We start from the raw sequence: 10,639 nt of genomic DNA, 5'->3' as shown, positions 1-10,639 counted from the left end.
GCAATGAAACAAGTTATATGAATTGTTGAATGTGAAACTGATGATGTGCCCTGTAAACTTTCACTCAATCCACAATAAAAACCTTAAATTAAAAAAAAAACAAAACTTTGGATCCTTACCTAATATATGCTCAATGTTGTTTTTGTTGTTATTGTTGTGAAGTGCTGTCGAGTCGGTTCCGACCCATACCAACCCTGTATAGGGTTTCCAAGGATAAGCTGATGAGCTTGAATGGCCGACCTTACAGTTCAAATGGCTTTGCAGTCTGGTGTATTATCCCACAGTGCCACAAGGTTGTTGTTAAGTACCATCAAATATGTTCCAACTCACAGAGACCCTATATAGGGTTTTTGAGGAGCAGCTGGTGAGTTTGAACTGGTGACCTTGTAATTTGATCTGATATTGCAGTCCAGTACTAATTCTGCAGTGCCACACCAGGACATTACAGAACAATATTTATCCTAGTTTTTTTTTTTTGTGTGTGTGTGTTTTTAAGTAATTCTCTGCACCTCTTTTTTATTTTATTTTTATGATTTCTGTTTATTGGTGTCTATGATGAAGCCATGGTATGATGCTGTAGGATCAACATAGGAGCACAAAGTTGGTTTCAAGTGTAAGGTCGCCAGTTCAAATTCACCAGCCGCTCCTCAGAAACCCTATACAGGATCTCTATGAATCAGAACTTACTCAATGGTACTAAACAACAGCATGTCTGTGATGAAACTTAGAACTTGCCTCAACTCCTGAGTCAGAAGTGGGCAGCGGCACCTCAGATAGCAGTATGCATATTTCTAGTTTGTTTGTTTCCTCCTTTTCCATTCTTTCCTAAGCATACACCACCCAACTCTGTATCAGGTATTGTAGCCATTCACAGAATTGTGCCACTTCATGCCATGTTTTAAGGAGTTCACAGTACAGTTGGAGAAGAAAGGCATGCAAATTTCATACTACTACAACATTAGAATAAAACAGTGCAAATGCTGACATATAGCATGTCATAATTAAGAACTACATACACAGACCAAATAACAAGATTCGTGGGGGAAGAATTCCCAAAGGGTGGGAATAATCAGGAGATAATGAATTGAATTTATTATTTTTTTCAAATTCAATTAATTGCTCTGTGAATTATCCATCTATGAATCTTGTTATTTGTTCTATGTAGGCAGCTCTTAATTACGTCATGCTGTATTAAAAAGACTAACTCTAACAACTTCTTCAATCTGAAATCTATCAATCATGCAATCAAGATGTATTGATCATTACTGGTGATTGGAATGCAAAGGTTGGAAACAAAGAGGAAGAATCAGTAGTTGTAAAATATGGTGTTGGTGATAGAAATGATGCTGAGATTGCATAATAGAATTCTGCAAAACTAATGATTTATTCATTTCAAATACCATCTTTAGATATCATAAGAGACGATTATACACATGGACCTCACCAGATGGAATACACAGAAATCAAATTGACTACATCTGTGGAAAGAGACAGTGGAAAAGCTCCATATCATCTGACAAAACAAGGCCAGGGGCAGATTGTGAAACAGACCATCAATTGCTCATATGCAAATTCAGACTGAAGCTTAAGAAAATGAAACCAAGTCCATGAGAGCCAAAATATGACCTTGAATATATCCCACCTGAATTTAGAGATCATCTGAAGAACAGATTTGATACATTATACACTAAAGACCAAAGACCAGAAGAGTTGTGGGATGACATCAAGAACATCATACAGGAAGAAAGCAAAAAATCATTAGAAGACAAGAAATAAGAAAAAGATCAAAATGGATGTCAGAAGAGATACTAAAACTTGCTCTCCAGCGTAGAGATGCTAAAGCAAATGGAAGAAATGAGGCGGTAGAACAGCTGAACAGAAAATTTCAAAGGTCAGCTCAAGAAGACAATATCAAATATTACAACAAAATGTACAAAGATCTGGAGTCAGAAAACCAAAAGGGAAGAACACACTCAGCATTTCTCAAGCTGGGGGAAATGAAGAAAAAAAATCAAGTCTTGACTTTCATTATGAAGGATTTCGTTTTGAAGGAGTCTTTGGGCAAATTATTGAAAGATGCAGAAAGCGTCAAAAGAAGATGGAAGGAATACACAGAGTCACTGTACCAAAATGAAATGGTTGATGTTTAACCATTTCAAGAGGTAGCATATGATCCAGAGTCAATTATACTGAAGGAAGAAGTCCAAGGTGCTTTCAAGGAATTGGCAAAGAACAAGGTACCAGGAATTGATGGAATAAAAATTGAAATCTTTCCAGAAAGTGATGCGGCACTGAAGACACTCACTCATCTCTGCCAAGAAGTTTGGAAGACAAATATCAGGCCAATTGATTGAAAGAAATCTGTATTTGTACACATTCCAAAGAGGTGACTCAACAGAATGTGTAAATCATCAGACAATATCTTTGATATCCCATGCAAGTAAAGTATTACTAAACGTAATACAGAAATGGCTGCAAGTGTACATTGACAGAGAACTTCCAGAGGTTCAAGCCAGACTGAGAAGAGGATGTGGAATGAAGGATATCATTGCTGATATCTGATGGATCTTGGCTGGAAGCAGAGAATACGAGAAATATGTTTACCTGTGCTTTATTGACTACGCAAAGGCTTTCGACTGTGTGGATCAAGCCAAGTTATGGACAGCATTGCAAAGTATGAGTATTCCGGAACACTTAAATTATGTTCATGAGGAATCTGTACATGGACCAAGAGGCAGTTGTTCGAACAGAACAGATAATGATAATTGCCTTTAATCACCCTTCAAGCCTGGAACTGAACTTACACTAATGGCTCAATTTCCAGGCAAGCATTCAGTAGGTATATGAGGAAGAGGGAGGCAAAAAGAATCACAGAGGAAGTAGGATAATTAATGGTATATGGAAAGGATTGCAATCATTGAAATGAAACAAATTACCTGATATATTGAATGACAAACTAATTATCTGCTCGGATTGTATTCTGTTGTTGTAGCTTTTAAGTGCCATCGAGTTAGTTCCGACTCATAGTCACCCTGGGTAAGGCTTCCAAGGATGCAGATATTTGTGGGAGCTGAAAGCCTCATCTTTCTATTGTGGAGCAGCTGGTGGGCTCGAACCACCAGCCTTGGAGTTCACAGTCCCTTATCTCACAGAACCACAGTGCTCGGTAAAGTGAAAAACATGTCGTAGGTAACTTGGCTCCATTACAGTGCAGCATAAGGAAAAAGAAACATGTATTTATGGAACAAAGTGAATATCATCTATTAATACTATTTTTTTCCCAGTTTTCTGCTTTAGTCAAACCAGTTGAAACCAGCCTTTAAAATGAGAAAAAAAAAAAAAAAAAATAAGTTTCTTACCGTGCTGGAATGGTGAGACAACTTGAAAGGGATTTGCTAGTCGTTAATTAATATGTTGAACACTGTGCTAAATGTGAGTACAAAATAAATAGTTCTCTCTAAATCCTTAGATACCATGTGAAAAGATGTTATTCCTACACTAACCAACTCAGGAAATTTCTGCAGGTCCTATTTCTAAATTTTGCTTTTAAGCATACAAACTCTTTAGTTTTAGGATAATTTCTATCCTTTTCCCTCAATGCTCATTTCAACATGGTATGAAGTCAAGAAAGTTTTCCTGTAAACTTTAAATTGAGTTTTAATGAGTGACTATTGCTAATCAGACAGGGATTGTTGTTAGGTGCTGTTGAGTTAATTGTGACTCATAGAGACTCTATCAGGGTACAAGAGAGCAAAACAATGTTTATTCCTGCTACATCTTCACAAACATTCTGATGTTTGAGCCCATTGTTGTAGCCACTATATTAATCCACCTCATTGAGAATCTTCCGTTTTCAGACTCTTTACTTTACCTGTCATGAGGTATTTCTCCAGGGATTGGTCCCTCCTGATAATATGGCCAAAGTACATTAAATCAAGTCTCAGAATGGTATTCCAAGACTGATTTGTTTACTCTTTTGCCAGACCAGGGTATATTCAATATTCTTTGCTAACATCACAATTTAAATGGTATCAATTCTTTCATCTTCCTTATTCAATGTACAGTTTTCAAATGCATATAAAGTAATTAAAAAGTTTAAGCCCCAATAAACACATAAAGCTTTCTAATCATGTAATTTATCTGGAGAATTTTAAGTACTTCAAATGATTGGAAACAAGAATTTGAAAGAAATATTACAAGGGCAAAATTGTCAAGAAGGTAGCAGTGACTGGATTATCAGCTCTATGATAGAAATACTTAGGAATTTATTGTGTAAGAAATTAAGATTCAATAACTGCTTTTAACTAGAATGTGGTGGTTTTAAAGTATATCTCCAACTTCCTTGATATTCCTTTCTTCAATACAAACCCCACTGTCACTGAGCCAATTCTGATGGGTTTTGAGACAGTATGGAAATAGACAGCCTCATCTTTCTCCCAAGGAGCAACCTGTGGGTTTGAACTCCTGATCATGGAGTTAGCAGCTCAGTGGACTCAATGATCCTCTCCTTACTATGCTCTAAACTCCAAAGACAAATACGATCATAGTGAAGATACATTATGTCTGAAATTAGGACATAAGGGCATTTGATATTTCTCTTTGCTCTCTTTTTTGAATAACTCCCTCTGGGGGAAACTAGCTGACATATTTTAAAGGTATTCTAGCTAATGCTGCAAATTAACTGAGGTCTCCTGCCAATAATTATAAGTGAATAATCTAGGAAGTAGATCTCTTAGCCCCAGTCCAGCCTTCAGATGACTTCAGCCCTACCTACCATCTTGATTGCAACTTCATGAGAGATTTAAACAACAGCAACCCAGAAAAGCTATTTCTTGATTCTCAACTATCAGGAACTATGTAAGGTAATGCATGTTTGCTGTTGCAAATTACAAAGTTCTGTTTTAATTTGTCATGCAGTTATTGATAACTGATACAGAGAGGAGTAACTTGATCCTATTGTCAATTTTAAAGGTCACTTTCATATCAGATGGGCTAGATGGAAAACCAACCAGAGGTGTTTCCTCATTCATTGTCACCAGGTAATGATCATTTGACAGCAGTTTACCTGCAAGTTTAGTCATGAGCCTCCAGATTAGACAAGAAAAACTTGCCAGAGAACATCTAATACATTTTCAATGTTGTGTTTGGTGAACAACACATTAAAATAAAAACAGAGAATGAACATTAACAATCTTAAATAAACCTACGAGTCCCACCCATGTATTTCAGGAAAGAATATTAAACCAAAAGTAAATATAAGAATGTGTGTTATTTTATTTCCCTTGTGATCCTAGAATGTTAGATTCCTTTCCATAATCCTGATGTAAAACCAGACAGCTTCTACTTGAACATGATAAGGAGCTATCCCCAGAACAATGCAAGGTACTGTTAGCGACCTCAAGTTATAAAGTTTTTATTTGGTTGACATGGAATAACACTCAGTAAAATGTGATAATCTTTATCCTAGTTCTACTTTCTTGATCAAAACTGAATAAGCAGGGGTGGGGGTGGGGCGGGGCTTGATGGCAGATAGGGTAGAGGTGCAGTGAAGTTCTCTGTCAGCAATACCGCAGAATAACAGGCAAAGCGAGTTCAGGGCAGAGCTCCAAAACTCGGACCCACATAGGTAGGAATAATGAAAAAGTCTGAAAGCTACTGGAACTTGTAGTGAAAGTAAGAAATCACATACTGTTAAATCTGCTGGGCTTGGTGGCCCAGAGCTGCCGACTACTTCAGTGAGCCCAAATGGCAAGACCAAGCAGGGGAGCATACCCACCATGAAATAACTAAGCAGGAACCTCGGAGAAAAGAAGGACAAAACATTTTGTTGGTTTTGTTTGTTCTGATTTTCTTTTTTGGTATCTATTCATTGGCCCCCACTGTTTGTGCTCCTCCATTCTGGTGTCTAGAGGGTGTGCCTGAGCTACTGGACATCCCCACCCCCACCACTGGTGGGTTCTTCTCTCAGCATTTAAAGAGACCAGCATCCCAAAAGCTAGTCCTGAACTGTTTTTTAATAGGGAAAAGGCCAGAACAAGGGGTGTGGAGATGGAAAGAGTTGAGTTTCAAAACAAAACAGGCTGAAAACTAAATCCTGAGGTACAGCATAACAACCAACAGTGGAATCCTGAATTTATCAGGCAGCCTTGAAGGCAACAAACTGAAAGAGGACATTAAATTCATATTCATATAAAGCTATAGGTGATTTTTTCCTTCTCTCCCTCCTCTCCCCTTTCTGAGATTATAGACTACAGTATCCAGTCCAGTTTTTGTTGTTGTTGTTGGTGGTGGTGGTGGTGTTTTGTGTTTTTTGCTGTTGCTGTTTTATGTCTCCCCATTTACATTTGGGGGACTCTTTCTCTCCCTATATTACTCAAGATGAGACAGAAACTGCTGCCATATAGTCAAGCTAGAATCACACTCTAAAAAAACACTAAAATCCAGGCAAAAACCAATACCAACTGCAATACAACAGGGAGGAAGCCAAAACCTGTGAAAGTTACTCTGAGTTAAGCAATAAGAAGAGTGAAAAGAGAAGCCCACATCCTGACAACATCTACCTGGAGGCAATCAGAAAATATAAAAAATATCAAAACACACACTCAGTTAAGTATTAAGGCCACAGATAAACACTAAACATGTCAAAGAAGCAAAAGTAGATGACTATATCAGCACATGTCCAGAAACAAGATAAAAATTCCGAGTCAAATGACCTAGAGGTAGACCTGAACTACATTCTGGAAGGAGGGCAGGCCTTGGAAACTCCTGAGAAGGAATTCAGAAAAATGATTATAAAATGTTTTAAAACACTTTACAATGGAGTTGAGAAAAATGAGAAAGAAGTCAGGACAGTGCTACAGGAACAATCAAATAAGATACATACAGCACTGGAAACAATTCAAAACCTACAGAAAGAGGTCCAAACAATCAATAATAGAATATCAGAAATAGACAATACACTGAAAGGGCAAAGGAGAAGAATAGAAGAGATGGAAGGCATAACTAGTGAGCTGGAAGACAACTCTCTCAATACCATTAAGATAGAAGAGCAAACAGAAAAAAGTGTAAAAAAATCTGAAAGAGGTCTAAGATTCATGTTGGACAACATGAAGAGGAATAACTTAACAATCACTGGCATTCCAGAACAGGAAGAATCACACAAGCCCACAGAGGAAATAGTAGAAAAACTGCTGGAAGAAAATTTCTCTAACATCTTGAAAAGTGAAAAGATAAATACTCAAGAACGATAGACCCCAAAATAAAATCACAAAGATATATCATAATCAAGCTCTCCAAAATTAAAGAAAAGGACAGAATCCTGAAAGCAGCTAGGGAAAAGAGAAGCATTACATACAAAGGCAAGCAAGTCATGTTAAGCTCGGATCTCTCAGCAGAAACTGAGCAAACAAGAGGCAATGAGGAGACATATATAAAACACTGAAAGAACAAAACTGCCAACCAAGAACCCTTTATCCAGCAAAGCTATCAATGAAATATGATGGTGTAATCAAAACATCCCAGGATAAACAGAAGCTAAGGGATTTTTCCAAGGCCAACCATGTGCTACAAAGCATCCTAAAGGGAGTTCTGTGGACTGAGAGCAAACAAGAACAGACAACAACCAGAGATTGACATATGTGGCAGCACCTCCCAGAACTAAATAGACAGAAGGAAGAGTCGAGAACAGAACAAAACTATAAGAACAAACACATAGAATCTGGGAGGCTAGTTAGTGACCAAAACAATTAGAGTGGAAAAGAAGGTAAACAAGTAGGAACAGTTATCCAGATGGTGAGAAGGTCAGGTAGATTACAGGATAAAAGAGACTGCACTAAATGGAGGGGAAAGTTAATGGAATATAAGGTAACCTCAAAAAAATTAACACTTCACAACATACCTAGGAAATGAAAATCCAAGAAGAACATGGAAACATTAAAACTATGAGGAAACTCACAAGAGAAAACACAAAAAGCATAAACTCAGCAAAGGAAGATACACAAAACAAAAAAAGCAGCAACACCACAACCATACACACACACACACACACACACAAACAAACATAATGGCAGCAATTAATCCATACCTATCGATAATTACACTGAACGTAAATGGATTAAATACACAAGTTAAGAGTTGGAGGATGGCAGAATGGATAAGAAAACAAGATCCTTAAATATGCTGTCTGCAAGAGACACATCTCACACACAGAAACAAAAACAGATTAAAAGTCAAAGGATGGGAAAAAATATACCAAGCTAATTGCAATAAAAAAGGAACAGGAGTGGCAGTACTAATCTCTAATAAAATAAACTTTAAGGCAAAAACCAGCATAATAGATAAAAATAGAAATTATCTCATGATGAAATGGAAAATTGAACAAGACATAACCATAAAAAATATCTGTGCTCCCAATGAAAGAGCTCCAAAATATATAAAGTAAATTCTAATAGTTTGAAGAAAAAAATAGATGAATCTAAAATAATTTTGGACAATTTTAATACACTGCTTTGAAAAATGGATTGAACCACAAAGAAACTTGACAAAGACACAGAAGAACTAAGCAACACAATCAACCAACTGGAACTCATGGATGTGTACAGAGCATTCAACCCAACAACAGAACAATACACATTCTTTTCCAGTGCACATGGAACATTCTCCAGAATACACCATGTGTTAGGCCACAAGACAAACCTCCATAAATTTACAAATATCAAAATACTACAAAGCATCTTGTCAAACCACAATGCTATCAAATTAGAAATCAACAATAGGAAGACTAAGGAAATCAAGTCAAATACATGGAAACTGAATAACACCCTGCTGAAAAGTGACTGGGTAGTAGAAGAAATTAAGCATGAACTCACATAATTCCTAGAAATAAACGAGAATGAAAACACAACATACAAAATCTTTGGGGCACAGTGAAAGCAGTGCTGGGAGGACAATCTATTCCAATAAATGCACACATCCAAAAAAAAAGAACCAAAATTAATACATTAACATAGCATCTACAACAATTAGAAACAGACCAACAGAAGCAACTTACAGCCACCAAAAGAAAAGAAATAATAAAGACTAGAGCAGAAATAAATGAGACATAAAACAGAAAAACTATATAAAGAATCAACAGGACAAGAAACTGGTTCTTTGAAAGGATTAACAAAATTGACAGACCATTGGCAACCCAAACAAAAGAAAAGAGGGAGAAGACACTAATAGCAGGCATTAGAAACCACATTGGCGATGTTGCAATGGAATCAAAGGAAATAAAAAATATAATGACAGAATGCTATGAAGAGCTGTATTCCAACAAATTTGAAAACTTAGAAGAGATGGATACATTTTTACAAAAACACAACCTACATAAACTCATGCAGATTGAGGTAGAAGACTTGAACAGACCCATAACAAAAGAAGAAAATGATCAGGTCATCAAAAACTCCCAACCAAAAGAAGTCCAGGCCCAGATGACTTCACTGGTGAGTTCTACCAAACATTCAGGGAAGAGCTGTCACCAATTCTACTCAAATTATTCCAAAATATAGAAGAAGATGGAAAGCTTCCTAATACATTTTATGAAGCAAGCATAACCCTCATACCAAAAATAGGGAAGGACATCACTAAGAAAGAAAACTATAGACCAACATCCCTCATGAACATAGATGTAAAAATTCTGAACAAAATCCTAGCCAACAGAATCCAGCAGGACCTCAAAAAGATAATACATCATGATTAAATGGGATTCATATCAGGGATGCAAGGATGGTTCAACATTAGAAAAATGATCAGTGTAATCCACCATATAAATAAGAAAAAAGACAAGAACCACATGATCATATTGAATGATGCAAAAAAGGCATTTGATAAAATCCAAACCATTTCTGATAAAAACACTCAACAAAGTAGGAATTGATGGGAAATTCCTCAACATAATTGAGCGCATAGATGCAAAACCAACAGTCTACATTACTCTCAATGGAAAGAAACTGAAAGACTTCCCTCTGCAAATAGGAACCAGACAAGGATGCCCTTTGTCACCACCCCTATTCAATATAGTGTGGAAAGTCTTAGCAAGACCTATACAGCAAGACAGGAAAATTAAAGGCATCCAAATTAGTAAAGAGGAAGTAAAACTCTATTTGCAGACTGTATCATCCTAATACGTAGAAAACCCCAAACATTCAGTAAAAAAGCTACTAGACCTCATTGGAAGATTCAGCAACATGGAAGGATATAAGATCAACATATAAAAATCAGTTGGATTCCTCTATACAAAAAATGACAGCACTGAAAAGGACTTTAGGAAAGCAATACCATTTGAAACAGTCGCCCAAAGGATGGAATATCTAGGAATAAATGTAACCAGAGAAACAAAGGACTTATACAAAGAAAACTACAAAACACAACTACAAGCAACCAAAAGAGACTTACAAAAATCTAAGAATGTACCATGTTCCTGGATAGGAAGACTTAACATTGTGAAAATGTCAATACTTCCCAAAGCAATTTGCACATATAATACAATCCCAATCCAGATTCCAACGATTTTCTTCAAAGAGATGGAAAAAACAATTACAAACTTTATATGGAAAGGAAAGAGACCCAGGATAAGCAAAGCACTGCTTAAGAAGAAGAA

The sequence above is a fragment of the Chrysochloris asiatica genome, unplaced genomic scaffold (assembly GCF_000296735.1).
Source record: "Chrysochloris asiatica unplaced genomic scaffold, ChrAsi1.0 scaffold00016, whole genome shotgun sequence".
NCBI lineage: Eukaryota > Metazoa > Chordata > Mammalia > Afrosoricida > Chrysochloridae > Chrysochloris > Chrysochloris asiatica.
Note: the sequence above shows the minus strand (reverse complement) of the source record.